Source organism: Micrasema longulum, unplaced genomic scaffold (genome assembly GCF_059751315.1).
Source record: "Micrasema longulum isolate JH-2025_06_02 unplaced genomic scaffold, ASM5975131v1 h1tg000718l, whole genome shotgun sequence".
NCBI classification, from domain to species: domain Eukaryota; kingdom Metazoa; phylum Arthropoda; class Insecta; order Trichoptera; family Brachycentridae; genus Micrasema; species Micrasema longulum.
Genome location: NW_028277914.1, coordinates 197,899 through 213,910, shown reverse-complemented (window position 1 = coordinate 213,910; position 16,012 = coordinate 197,899).

The following is a 16,012-nucleotide window of genomic DNA, read 5'->3' as shown; positions in this document are numbered from 1 at the left end:
CACATTTTAATATTTGTGTTCTCAACGGGAATCGAACCCGAAACCTTCCATGCGTGAGTCAAGCATCTTGGCCACTACACCGCGGAGGCCGCCGTTGTCGCTGACCTTAAAACGGCTTCCATAAGTGGTGAGAATGGAAACTCTCGGTCTCACAACGCTGCAGGAACGGCGAGAAAGGGGCGACCTGATAGAGACACACAAGCTACTCAACAGTCACTATAGCTAATTAGGATCCCATGTTCAAGCTTAAATGAGATGTTCGTCTTCGAGGCCACAGTCTCAAGCTGGAGAAAACAAGATTCAATCTAAATCTACGGAAGCGTTTCCAAAGCAATGGGGTTGTTAATGGTTGGAATAAGCTGCCATAACAGTTGATCTCAATGTGGAGTCTCAATGGGTTCAAAAATGGACTAGATTTGTTTCGGAGAAGTTAAAACTAACATTCGTTTTAATATTAACATATAACAACAGAGATAAAGAACATTTAAGAGAAGGTAATATAGAAGTCTGGGCATCTACAGGGCTTATGACCTGTCAATGGCTTGTTTAAGTGGCCACTTTACACACTGTGTAACATTCACCATTTTGCCCATATTTGAACATCTATATTCCTTCAATTCCTTCATCTGTTGATGTTTGTGAAGTTAAAAAGCTGAAACCTTTATTTATGCGGGTGAGATTCATCCAATCGAATTATTTTACCTACATACTAGGCAACGCCTGAAAATATTATTTTTTCAATTTCTATACTTCTTCATGGACCAGGTGAATTTATCAACAATATTCTTATGTGAATGTTACACAGTGTGTAAAGTGGCCACTTAAACCAGCCATTGACAGGCCATATAGTATGTTAATATAAATAGCTCCTCGGGGAGTTGAATACAGTCCTTGACTACAAAAATTTGGACAAACTCAAAACATTGTTTGCTTTAATAGATGTAAGCGTATTAGCTTTAAGCTGTTCGCTTAAAATTAATTTAATAATAATAAAAGTAATATTAAAACCTGGAAAAATTTATTTGCTTTGCTTTTTTAGTGAAAACTTTTTAATTGAGAACTTTATTATGCACACATAAACAAAGTTTATTAACTATTTGAATTGACTGTGCGTGTCACGACATTGCTGGCCTTTATTAGATAACTATTGTAATGGCGGCCATTGGTAATCAATTGACGTGACTGTCATGACTCAAAAGATTAATTATATTTCCCCCCTCTGTATTTGACACAGGCTTTGTGGTGCTAATAGTGCCGAGCACGTTTTTAGATTAACTAATTATCTGCTAATCACACTATTTGGAAAATATAAGAAAAATATGTTTTATCTTAGAGCTAACTTTTTTAAAGCTTTTTAATATTTTTTTATATCTAACAGTTGACTATTCGATTTAAGTTGATATTAGTACATTATGCATGCACTATAAATATTAAAAACAAAAAAAATAATAATGAAGGTGAAACGTGAATCGGGTTGTGGTCCCGTGGCTAGTGTCTCTATCTCACGGATCAAAGGTCCGTGGTTCGAATCCCACTCTACCCCAACTTGATTCCCATTTTCTAATTGTGAGTTATTTACAACTCGTTGAAAATGGCCCTCAAAATGAAATATTTGAGTAAATTATAAGAACGCAAATATTTCTTTTTCTCAAAAAAAAAATCTTTTTCGATAGTAGTTTATTGCATTATTTATTTATTTTATTCCATCATAAACAATGATTAATGAAAAAAGAATGTGACCTCACTGGGGTAACCCATGAGGTCACATTATTTTTAACTTAAAATTTTATCAAGGACACTTAACGGTATACTTTTTTTATATTTTTATTTGTGATAATATACAAAGAAGACTTAATATACAGAAATGATCAACAAAATGTTTTGGGAGATTCTAATACTGCGTATTTAAGTTTACACCTTTATTATTTATATACACACGCACAATGCACAACGCACAAAACGCACAATAAAGGAACAAAAACATAACAAAAACTATAAATTTGTAGAGCAGTTGATCCAGCATTGGTTTGTTCGAAAAAGAGAATACATTTTCCTTCTACCCAGCTCCATGTTGTTCTGATCCAGGAGGAGTGTTTTTCACTCTATAGCTATTCTCGTATAAATTGAGTGAAAATAAGCGCGCCATGTTGTGCAGTGGTTGGCGCGCTCTCCTGTCATGATTAAGATCCCTTGTTTAATAAAAATCAAAATACAAAATATATTATATACGGTGGTTTTACGCAGCATGTCTCATGACTGGCTCCTCAAGCGTAAGCTTAATCACCTTCCTTCCATAAAACAGATGATCAAGATATGCTGAATTTCGTTCCGATGTATTGCCTTGTGCACTACTAAATGTGAATAAGGGTGTGATGGGATAAAGATGAAATAATTCGGTTGGGTGATTGCAAAAGGGAATATTTTTCCCTTTTTCCAAAACAGACATTTTTACATAAAACGCGCTATAATCTAATGCTCCTTTGAATGACAAAAGGATGTATCTTTTTAGAGCTCCTTTAAAACGACAGCATTCAAATATGGGGTTCATCTGTTCTTTTAACATTTTAAGTTATGTGACACGGAATTATTTGCTTGTAAAATTTTAGATACACCCCTTTGCTACTCCACTACCGAATTTCAAAATGTCTACAAAATAAAATTACTAAGGTCCGGTTGTTGGAACAATTCAAACTAAAAGTAACAAAATTTATTCATTTTTTTATTTATAAATACTGTTTAAAAAAATAATTCTATCAATTTAGATATTTTAACTATTGAGTATTAATGATCAAACAACCAGCCGTAAGTATTTAACTTAAACTTATATGATTGTGATTCTAAAGTGTGGGTATGTTAGGATCCTCAGGCTGAAAGAAATTAAGGGTTTTAGTATAAAATTGTTATTTAAAAATTACTTCAAATCCATAACGTATAATAATAATCGTTAACATATTTTTCCAAAATTAAAAACAACTGCAGTACAACATCATTATTTAGAAATATTTTTTTTAATGAAATAAACAAAGGAAAATTAAAGTGCAGTCAGAAATGCAACATATTTAAGAAAGAAGTCTAAAGTTATGTACACATTTATTTTTGTGTAGCTCTGATTGAAAACACCGTTTATATTTTTTCGTAATTACTGAATACACTGAAAATATTTACTAATCAAAAATAAAATGAACCCATTATTGTTTATTTATTTATGTTTTATTAAGTTAGTTCATAAAATCTTAAAAACTTATAAGAAGAACTTTTAATTTATTGTTTTTTGGTTTTATTTTTTTAAACTACCTGAAGCAATTAAAATCCGTCCAACTTTTCAACCTAATATAGTTAATCACGCGAACATTGAGGTAAAAATTTACTTAATTTACTAACGGGTACTTACACTTAGTATAAATGGTGTAATAAGTAATTAAAAGTGTGTATGTTTAAACTTTAAAAATTCTCCTTATTTTTAATTTTTTAACGTATTTTGTAATTTATATTTGAATAAACTTTTATTGTTATAAGTAAATATGTTCAATTTTTTTATTATAATTGATATGTTTACTAATTTACTTTTAGTGTTATTTTTTATTTATATTATTTTTATTGATTTGAATCATTTGATGGATAAAACACATCCTCCAAAGAAGGTCCTTCCTTAATAGAGGAAATTCCTGGCTAGTCGGGACTGAAAGAAAGAACCTCTGTTCATTATAAAACAAGGGAATAAATAAATTAAATCGAATGCGAAAACACACAGATGATTAAAAAAAACGTATTAGTTACAACATTAACAAATTTTAAGAACCAATTATTCTGAAAATTTTTAATTTTAATGAGAAACTTTAGCTTTACGGGAAATTGGATACAATAAATATTTTTTTTGCGCGTGGTAAAAATTGGAGCATTAAACCGTACGGCAAAGTTTCCCGAAAACGTGGGAAAAAAATTATAAAAAATATTGTAATGAAAACGGACTACTTAGAATGATGGCACTGGTTCATATAAATCAACCTATGAAATAAGAGCTATGAATAATTTCCAGTGTGCTTGCCATGGATGGACCAATAGGAACATAGGAATGAAAATAAGCGGAAAAGAACCTCTGACGTCACACGCGGAGTTATTTCAGAAATACCAAACTTGAAAAAATCATAGCGCCCATAATACGATATATAAAAATTGTCACCAAATTTTTTTGGCGTAGTTGAATAGTTTATTAACAAATAAATTAAAAAAACCACTGAACTTCCTCATTTTTAGTATCTGGTATTTTTATTTGTTTTTTTAAACACTTGAAATTTTTGTTTGGAGTAAACAATCAATAAATAATAATAATAAAAAATGTACAAATATTTTTTAATACTTTTTACTTGAAAAAACAGTATGTTACTAAAATGAGATTTTTCAAATACCTTGTCGTAATAAATTCCTATCTGTCGAAATGTGATACTTCGCATTTTTATTTTAATAGGCAGCGTATTCAAAAATCTTATCTTATCAAATTTTAGCCCGTAAAATTAAATCTAATAGACGCAAATTCGCCCTTAAGCCTCATTAGCTTCTGTCGGGACATACAGCGCCGTACCGCGGAATTTTCCGAAATTAACACAAAAACAGTCCCGCGCTTTTCCCTATATTTTTTTTTCTCATTTTAGTCTTAAATCTAACCAAAAGACAACTTATTAAAAACCTGGTCTAAATTTCCACCCCATAAATCTAACACTTATACAAGAAAATAACATTTCTACCAATCTCTGTTTTCCTTTTAGTGAAAACATCTGGGTGTATATTTGCTTATACACCTGTTCCGGAAGTACGAATGTTTTGTCTCTTTCCTTCTGGACGGAAATCAATATAAACCTATCTCATCAAAGCGCTTTTCCACGGAAGTAGTAAGAGAATTTATAGAAAAGTACTCACTTGTTACAGCAATACTTGGTGAGCGCCCCAGTTAAATTTGACACTTTTAAATGACATTAGTATTGACATGTTCACCGTGCAGATCATTGTCGTTATGTAAAATTATCAGATTTTTGACTATAAAATGTTTTTTTTCCTAAACAGAAATTGCAATTTTAATATTGACATTGAGTTTATGTTAAAGCGAGAAATTTTATTACAAAAGCATGCCAATTCAGCAATAAAATTCCAAACTGTATCATGGAATCGTATCTTCAGGTTTTTAAAACTAAGTTAAGCAATCGGCAGTTCACAAAAAGGTTTTTTTTTCTTTTACTCTTATTATTGTACATATTGCAGTGGTTAAGAACGTTTTAGTGAGATACCCCAAGAATTCTCCTCTTGTTAATATCTAACGCAATAATGGTTTGAGATTGACCAAATCGACCGATTATTTTGGCTCACTAACTTCGATAATTACTTACTCAATCACTTATCAGTCTAGATTCTATAACAATGTTTTTCTTTTGAAATTATTTTTGAACATTTATTGTTTATTAATGAAGGCATAACAAGGTGTTCAAATTTGGTTTAAATAACAATATAAAATAAATGCATTACGATTGTCCTAATAACTGAATCATGAAACACAAAATATCTTAATATGTACATCGAATTGAAATAAATGAGATGATTATATTTTTATACTACATTACTGTAATTATCGTATTTTTTGGAACATAAGACGCACTTTTTAAATCCAAAAATTCAACCTAAAATTGGGGTGCGTCTTAATTTGATGCGTATTATCGTCCAAAACTTTTTTTTCCCTAAAAATTGATTTATAAACTTTATAAAATCGTCATCAAAATACGCTATTCATTTGTGAATAAAAAAGTTATGCTAAGTAAAAATATTGTAATAACTCGTCTTGTTTGTTTTCACTTGAGAATATTGCGTTTAAGATGGTTCGATTTTATAACTAACATTGAATGCAACAGCCTCCTATAACGAGCCTTTTGATGGTGCAATGGTCGACCTAGCTTGAACACGCGCTGGGGATGCCTCAGAAGAGCTTTAATCCAAATTATTTCTTCTTTACACCTGTGGGTTGCTGCCATCAGCCGAACACATCCTGTGGCATTGTGTGCTATTGAATGATGCCAGAGATGAGATGCTAGATGGTTGGACAGAGGTCATGCGACCAGCATCTGATGGCCAACATAACAAATTTTGCACTCTTCCGTTGGTTTGTATCGCGTTGGGAGCTCCTCAGATGCGCGGACGTCTGAGTGGGTTAAATGTGGTGGGATAGGCAACTGTTCCTGAGGGATGCCGATACAGCTGGGACTGTACCTTTTTCCGAATGGAACGGATACGTTCTCTTGTTTTGTCCTTCTCTTACAACGGTGGTCTTTGAATCCTCTGCTTCTGTTCACCCAGGAAGTCCTTATTTATTCAAAGCCGCGTTCTCATTGTTAATACTCGTGTTTAAAATATTGTTTTCTAGTAATTTGTATTCACTCGTACATCTTGTTTCTTTGTAAAGATGAAATCTGTTTTGTTTTCGATTACGTACTTATGTTTTTGTAATTTTACTAGGACAGTATATTTTGGTCGTTTCAACAAACGTTTGATAATGTCTTAATATTAAGCACTCTTGCATGTATTTTTGAAAAATGAAAGTAAAATTTAATCCAATAAAAGTGTTTTATTTTTGATACCTAATTAAATTTGAATATGGAATTTTACCAATTAACTGAATACAAAATAAATAGTTTATTACGCGCATTTGTATTTATTATCTTCTAACCCCTATTTAGAGTATGCATTACGCAATGGATTAAACAACCCGTAAAATAACGCCATCTACAATTGCCAAATAATTATTTCAATTTTAACATGTGATAGACCTTGATATGTACTTATTAATTACAAAATTATGTATTTTCTTTTTTTGTAAAACAGTTTTTCGTTTGCTTGCCCACTAAAAACATTTGTTATTACTATAAATTCGATTGTAAGGATTTTAATGAATTATGATCATCATCATACGTACCTCATGGTACAAAATACATCGCATACGAAATTAGTTTCTAGTAACTTGTTTCATAAAGGTAAGGTAATCCGTCTTAGGATTATATTTAAGATACCAGCCAGTCCAGGAACAGTGTATATTGCAGTATAAAATCACCTTTAAATACAATTCTATCTATCTTGCTAGGAAATTGAGCTCGGAACCGTAGAAACCAAACGTGGTAGAAAAATGCACCTTTGTACAACGCTACGAGGCAGACTTATCTCCAATCAATTTTCTTTTTCTAAGAGCACGATTTACACTGAGAGAAGTCAATCTGAAAACACTTGCGCAGGCTTTTTGTTCTTTTTCAGACAAAAAATGTATTCACTATCCAGCCGGACACGGATAAATAATGAACTATTTTTATTTTTTTATTTTTCTCTTTAATAAATTATCTTCCACCGGAATGTTTTACTTACTATTTGAAACGCTTTCAAAATACACGCATTTGAAACAAACAAACTAATATTAACTTTGATTTTATGTCCAGAATTTTTACGGCATGCTTACGTTAGAATCAAGAAAATACGATGACATAAAAGGCTTTTCGATTTAGAAAGAAAATAAAGTTCAAACCGAACAAATGAAAGTTTTAGTTGGGTACGCTATCTCCCATTATTATTTATTCTACTTGGAACATTGTCGGAAGCGACACAATGATAGAAACACACAATAATAGTCAGAAACACACAATGATAGTCAGAAACACACAATGATAGTCAGAAACACACAATAATAGTCAAAAACACACAATAATAATCAAAAACATACATAATAGTCAGAATCTCACAATCATAGTCAGAAACACACAATGATAGTCAGAAACACACAATAATAGTCAGAAACTCACAATCATAGTCAGAAACACACAATGATAGTCAGAAACACACAATAATAGTCAGAAACTCACAATCATAGTTAAAAAAAGACGGGATAGTCAGAAACACAATGATAGTAATGTTGTTTTATATTTTTATCGCTATAAGGTATATTGCATTGGAACTACTTCTTCTTCTTCTTCAGCCTTCTGTCTTCTACTGCTGGATATAGGACTCTTCCATATATTTCCATTTTTTTCAATTGGTTGCTGCTTGCAGCCATTTTTGACTTTTCACGCTGCTATGTCGTCGGACCATCTTTTTTTATGTCTCCCAACGCCTCGCTTATTCTTCCAAGGGATTCACCTTAATATTTTAGGGGTCCATCTTGTGGAGTCATGTCTTGTGACTTGTCCTGCCTATTGTAACTTCAGAGACCATTGCCCTCACAAAATAAAATGTAGAAAAGCTCAAATGCACACAGCGATCCACAGAAAGATCCATGCTTTCCAAAAGCCTAAGAGACAGAATAAGAAATTAGGAAATTAGGATCAGGACCAGAATAACGGATACCATGGATCGCGTAGCAGGACTGAAGTGACACAGTAAAAGAAACACACAACAATAGTCAGAAACTAACAATCATAGTCAAAAACAGACAATGATAGTCAGAACTGATAATATTGATGGTTTTGTCAATATTTCTTGATAAAACTCCGTAGTTAATGATTATGATAAAATTATAAATAAACTTATCAATGAAACATCTTGGTTTAGTTTTACTTATTATTATTCTGACCAACAAGCGCTTTCGCCTTAGAAGGCATTTTCAAAACTGGTGAATTGTTTACAACGTTTACCGTTTTTGTACTATTCTTAACATATTTTGGAGATAAGATCAAATAATTATTTTAACAGGGGACAGAAAATATAAATATTTACAACTAGTTTGCCAAACAGTTTATTTTTGGAATTTTTTAGACCACCTTTTAAATAATAAAAAAATAAAATAAATAATTAATAAAATAAATAAATAAAATAAGAAAAATAAAAAATAATAATAATAAAAGCTTTATCCCAATTTCGGTCCAAAAACTCCCAAAAATAAACTGTTTAGCAAACTATTTGTAAATATTTATATTTTCTGTCCCCTGTTAAAATAATCATTTGATCTTATCTCCAAAATATGTTAAGAATAGCATTAAAACTGTAAACGTTGTAAACGATTCACCAGTCTTGAAGATGCCCACTTAGGCGAAAGCGCTAGTTGGTCAAAATAATAAAAAGTAAAACTAAACCAAGATGTTTCATTGATAAGTTTATTTTAAAATTTATTATAATCATAGTCAGAACTATTTTTTTATTGCTATTAGGTATACTGTAATAGAATTTCTTTTTCTTTAATTTATTTATGAACATTGTATGATTTAGGGATACATTTGAATTCAAATAGTATTTTAAAATCAACTAACTGCGTTCTGTAAAAAAAAAATAGAAAGTTAAAGCCATGAACTCACATATTCACGTTGAATTAACATGCTTTCAGATTATAATATTATTATATTCTCATACAAATACACATAAACAGACCCTTTTGTTGTACCACAATTTAACATGTATGATTTTTATTTAGAAACTTCGCTGGTCTATCCTGAAACCGTATCTTTTTTAGGTTAAAATATCATTGTCGGCTGTTTGTTTTTGTCATGTAAATAAATAAGATTATTTTGTGCTTTTATTGCATCAATTCAATATTCTTTTTTTTGCACCACAAGAAGCCAGGAGGCCCAATTACAGTGGTGAATTACATCACAGAATACCCAGGCTTGAGAAAAACCACATTTAACTAGTCGATTCGCCTATTGAGAAAATAGAGTTTAATACTAAAAACGATTAATAAACATTCCTCAAGTTGTGAAAATTGTATTAAAAGTCAAAACATAAATCAGTAGGTACTAAATTATAAAATTATTAAGAATTCTGTACAAACAAAAGTAATTAAAGCAAAACGAATCCATCAATTTTGCCCTTGTTTGATGTTAAAAATTGAGATTGTTATTTTTCTTTAAATAAATAAACTTGTATCTTTTGACATCAATAAGCTTTTTGAGCTGTTTGTAAGTTCAAGGCCTTTTGTCAAAGCTCAGGTCACTTCAGCACGATTCAGGTGCACTTTTTTCCATGTTTTCCATATGTTTACTGTAGCCATTCTAGACTTTGCACCTTGTGTGTGTTCATTAGTTCAAAGTATGTCAAGGATTTGTCAGTGTTTAACTGTTCACTTATTTATCTTCTAAACTCAATACATTTTCTTCTCGAGGATATTACCCTACTTGCCATGTTCCTTTAATATTTCTTCCTGCAATACTAATAAAACTTCGAAAAACTGTCAAAAGACAAACATTTTCATCTAACTAAGTGCAGTAAATAATAATATGATATTTAGTGAAATAAGAAATTTTCTATCATCATCTTCATTATCATTTCCCTTTCGCAACTAATGGTGCATAGTGCACTGTTTTGGTACACCAATCGCAACGTATCTCAATAATTTATGTTACCAGAAAGTAAAATGATCAGTCTAACGTTACGGGTGTCAGTCCAGGAACTACGTAAAATTCTAGCGTAAAAACACATTTTGCAATCAATATTTTATGTCAATCATCTCGGAAATCAAACTCGAGACCTCTTGCATGGTAGGCAAACGCGCTGACCACTATATCAGGAGGCCGAAAAGTTTCTATAATAAGTATTTTCAGTCCATATTGAGCTGCATTGTTTTTGCGATACTTAAAGACCGATCTAAGATTGAATAATATTTTATTATTTTATTCATTTTCATTTTTAGTATGTTAAGAGGAAACGCGGTATGACTTTTCTTCATTCTGAATTAGTAGCCTTGGCTCACGCAAGGAAGGTTCCGGGTTTGATATCGGATGCGGACACAAAAATCAAATGTGATTTCTCTCAAGCCTGGGATTTCGTGATGCAATTCATCACTATTATTGGACCTTCTGCCTGTTGTGGTGCAAAAAAAAACGAATTCCAGTATTTTATCCTTGGATTATAACACTAGAAGAATATTTTTTTACACTCTAGATATTTACAATTGGCGTGTTCTTTTTGTTTTCGTTTTCTATAAATTGTTTCTTATGGGAGCTAGAACCATCCAAAAACGCTTAACACTTTGTATTCCGGAGCCGTGTAAACACGTGATTATATAACCACGCGTTGTGTCCCCGTCCCGCTTTTCACGTGGTTTACCAGCTGTCTAAAAAAGTGCATTTTATTGATATTTAGTGACTTTTATTCGTACTTTTTCGCTGCTGGTAAACCACGTAAAAACACGGGACCGAGATACAAAGCACAATAAAAGAAGTGAGACCCTGTATATTTATTTATTTATACTTTTACTTTTTATAAAAAATAATGTACAATAGTACATCGGGGAGTCCCGTGCCGAGGAAAACATTTTACAATAAGTAAAACATGCCTTAAATTAGTTATTTAGCAAAGTTAACATAATAATAAAATAATAACGTAACTTATCTATTTAACCTAATTATCATTAACATAATAAGCGATATAAACTGAAATTATCATTAAAAACATGTTGCCAAAACTATCCTACAAAAATGATTTTTTAAATGGTTTAAAATAAATACGAGAAGTTTCAATTGATTTTTTTAATTTTTAATTTTTATTTATTGGGGATATCAACAGTAATACATGTAACAAAAATACAACAAATAAAATATACAGAGAATAAAACCAATAACAGATATCCACAGAAATACATTAAATACACGTACAATACATACTAGTGTGTTTGTGTAAGTGTAAGTGAGTGAGAGGGTGGGTGTTATATTGGAATGAGGGTGGACATGTGTGTAAATATTGCACAAGTGTCAAGTGTCGAAAATATAAATATATTTAAAATATTAAGAATTAGAGATAAAATATAATAAAATAAAATAAGATAAAATAAGAATTTATTATTGAAACTAAGTATAAGGCAAAAAAGTATGTTTTAAGACGCGCATTTTAAATGTTATTTTTTTACAATCAAATGGATCAATAAGGGGAAAGTTCAAATTATATTCACTAACAAAACGTATAAGTGGAGAATTCTGGGCATAGTTCGTACGAACTGCTGGCACATGAAATAGAGAGCTCGACGTGTGACGGGTGCGGTAGCCGGGGACATTTAATGATAACTTCGACAAAAGAGCCGGACTATCAAGGCGTCCACTAAGTATGTCATGAAGCACCCCCATGTTCAACAGTAGACGGCGATCTTCTAAAGTAAGCAAGTGGTGTTTTTTGCAGGAAGACATATAATTGAGATCGGTATACCTGCATCTCCAGTTAAGATGTCTAAGAAATGTCCATTGAATTTTCTCGAACTTTTCTTTATGTGTGACATATTGTGGAGACCAAACAGAAGAGACATACTCTAGCAAACTGCGAACATGAGCAAAGAAGACCATTTTAATACACGCGATATCTTTAAATACAATGGTCCCAAATGAGATCCCTGGGGTACTCCGGAGGAAATATTAGCAAACTCAGATCGAAAACCACCAAAAACAACAACTTGGTTTCTATTGCTGAGATAAGATAAGATCCATCTGTGAATGTCTCCTTTTACACCCAAGTTTAAAAGTGTTCTCATAAGAATGATGTGATCCACTCGGTCGAAAGCTTTTTCGAAGTCTGTATAGATTACTTCAACCTGGTCGAGTTTGTCCATGCAATGAAAAACGTAATCTAAAAATTCTATCAAATTGGAGATAATAGATTTGCCTTTCAGAAACCCATATTGTTGGGGAGGTATTCCTTTTACTATGATTGAATGAATCTGAAAAACTTTCAAATTAAATTGAAAAGTATTATGTTAAATAAATAATATATATAACACAGCATTATTATATAAAGAACATATTTAGATGTAAAAAAAATACTAAACAATGTGTGCAGATAAAATTTAAAAAGGAAAAGAATTTTTACATTTTTTTTAATTAAGAGGTACAAAATATAAGTATATAAATTCAGTAAAATTCTTTACTTTAAAAAAAAAAATAAAATGTAATAATAATAACAATCAAAAATATTTTAAAATAAGCATACAAGTAAATATGGTACACAATAGTACCCATACAAAAATAAACATAGAAAGCACTATAATCTATTAAATATAAATTACCGTTCACCATTTTTGAATGATTAAATAAAGTTGATTTTTATAAAATATCAGCAACGTCGAAATAGTTATTGCCGAGTACATGGAGTCGATTCAGCTTAGCATTACAAGAGTATACTGTTCGCAAATTGTTGCAACTAAACGGAGGTACTTGACGAGTCATTCGTCCAAGTACCTTGAAGTGTTAATAGATTTGGGCAGTTCCATGTAAAGTAAATTAAATCTTATATTGGTGAAAGTTGCTTTAATATTTAGTTTGTCCACAAGTCATGCCAGTTTAGAACGAGATACAAACACTAGCACCATAAAATACGTGTTTCATTATTTTCTAACTATAGTTAAGGATGATGGGAAAACTCGCAATATCCTTTATCCTTTTGTAACTCTACTTTCCTTAAGTTCTGTGAAACATCCTTTTTACGTCACAACCACACATGTCTGATTCCCTTTTATCCTTATCGATTATATTATAATAAAACCATGGGTCACAGTTCACTAATTCAAAAGTTTAGGTGAACAAAAGACTTACAAAATGGAGTTTGGGTAAGTATGCACAGTTATAATAACCAAACCAACCGTTTTATCTCAATATACATTCTTATTATTTATTAGCTTAAAATAAAGTATGCATTATTGATAATAACTAATGACAACATATACGAGTATATTCGTTTAAATATATTTTTTCTTTATTTGGATAACCAACAGCTACAAACTCGGCACGTTTTTATGATTATTCGCAAATAAATATATGTTTAATGATTTTGTTATAACATTGAAATTATTGAAAGTTCGCTATAAATATGAATGTTACCTATAATTATAGACAAGAAGCTTCTGCACACAACGGTCGTGCGTATTACGCACGAGAGAATCACCCTTTCTGGACAAGATCTAAGCCGTTCATTTGCCGTCCATTCAATTTTAATTATTCGCCCAGCAAAAAAAATACAATTTAATTTAAAATGTACGCATACAAAACAAAAGATGAATAAATGAAATAAGTAAATAAACCACCAAAATAAATTCAAATGTGATGTGTATTTATTCTTATCTTTTTTTTGGCATTTACAAACATTAAATTAGTGTGTCTTTTTGCACCTTTACACTTAAATGGACAAAATAGTTTTTTTATGTCAGGAGATAATATCTCGGCTCTTAGTATCATAATTCCATGTCCGCTTCCTAGTTGAACCATATGGTGTCTACAAAGATCCTCCAAATATCTCTATCGGCAACCGGCTCCTGTGCATCCTTCCAAGTCTGGTTCGCGTCCCGTAGTTCTGACACAAACTGCCAACGAACAGTCAGCAGTGGACGTCCAGGACGGACTTCGAGAACCTGGTGTCTTGTAAATTAGGCAAGCGAGGTGAAGGATCTTAAGAGGCATCCGCAATACATGACAAAGCCAACCGTATCGCCTTCGCTTGATGACAGTTGTCACCGGAGTTTGCTGTGTCCATTCTTTTATTACTCCATTTCTTGCAAAATCAACCCCCCCCCGCACACCCAAAATTCTTCTGAGACACCTTTTTTTAAAACTCAGAATTTTGTTGTCTTGGGCCCTAGCGAGGTGTCACGATTTGCATCCGTCGAGAAAAATAGGTGTTATGAAGGCGTTATATAGATGGCATTTGGTTTTCACTCAGTAAATATCCAATCTCCAGACAGCTTTCATACTGTTAAACGTGGCGCCTGCTATTTCTAGCCATACTCCCAATAACTTTTAAAAGCTGCTATTTTCCGAAACATACTCCCAGGTATTTGAAGCTCACGACCCTTTCGATGACTTGGTTTGAGTCAGGAAATAATGGGCATCAAGACATGAAGTTTTACATAGTACATAGGTTTTGAAAATATTTATTTTTAAAGCTATGCATGCGAAGTATCTATTTAGGCTTTCTACAGTGGCCTTAATACCCTTGACTAAATTATCAATTATAACCGCATCATCGGCATACTGCAGGTCGCAGTTTTTTGGAGGAGTTATTTTTTATTTTATTTTTTTATTTATTTATTTAGTTATTTATTCATATTTTTTGCTTACAAACTTTAATTAATAATAAAAATAATGTGACCTCACTGGTGTTTCCCGCGCCTAGGACACTTAACAATATACTTGTTTTTAATTACATTTGAGAATAAACATATAAGACTAATACACAGTGTGTAAAGTGGCCACTTAAACCAGCCATTGACAAGTCATAAGCCCTGTAGATGCCTAGACTTCTATATTACCTTTTCTTAAATGTTCTTCATCTCTGTTGTAATATGTTAAAGAAGACTAACTTAAAAAAACGAAGATAATTAACAAATATTCAGACAGTTTTAAAAACAAGGTATTTATGTACATCTATATTATTTATATTACCAAACACACAATGAAAATAACAAAAACCTAAGATTAGCTGTACACCTGTGGAGCAGTTGATTCAATATTGGTATGGGTGAATGAGACAATCCATTTTACTTCTACCTAGCTCAACTATCCATTTTTTTATAGCCTTTTTAAATATTTTCTCGTTATTAATTGTTTAAATAGACAGTGAAAGTAGGTTACATATTTTGATTGAATAATACTGAAATTCCCTTTGTCCTAAAGTGGTTTTAGTTTGTATTTGTTTAAGTGGTCTATGTGTTGAGGATCTAGTGATTATATCATTTGTATGTATTCTGGAGGTTATGTCTTTCATTTGATTAATAGTAGTTTTTGAATCTATAAGTGAGTATTGTTTTAGCGTATAATTGTTTTGGTTTCATAAGTTGTGACTTATGGAATATTTTTTCAGTAGGTGGATATGCCTCGATCTAGTCGGTATAATCCAGTTAAAATACTCCTCTTAAGAGTATACCACAAGCGTTTTCACTGGCATGAAACAAATGGAGAAAATAGTCCAATATATACAACATTGATCTCCAAAACCCACTTAAGCAGGAAATTACGCTACGAAACAAAAACAGGTATGAGAATAATAACTTTTAATTTATGTAGTCCCATTGGGAATCAACGTTAGAGCT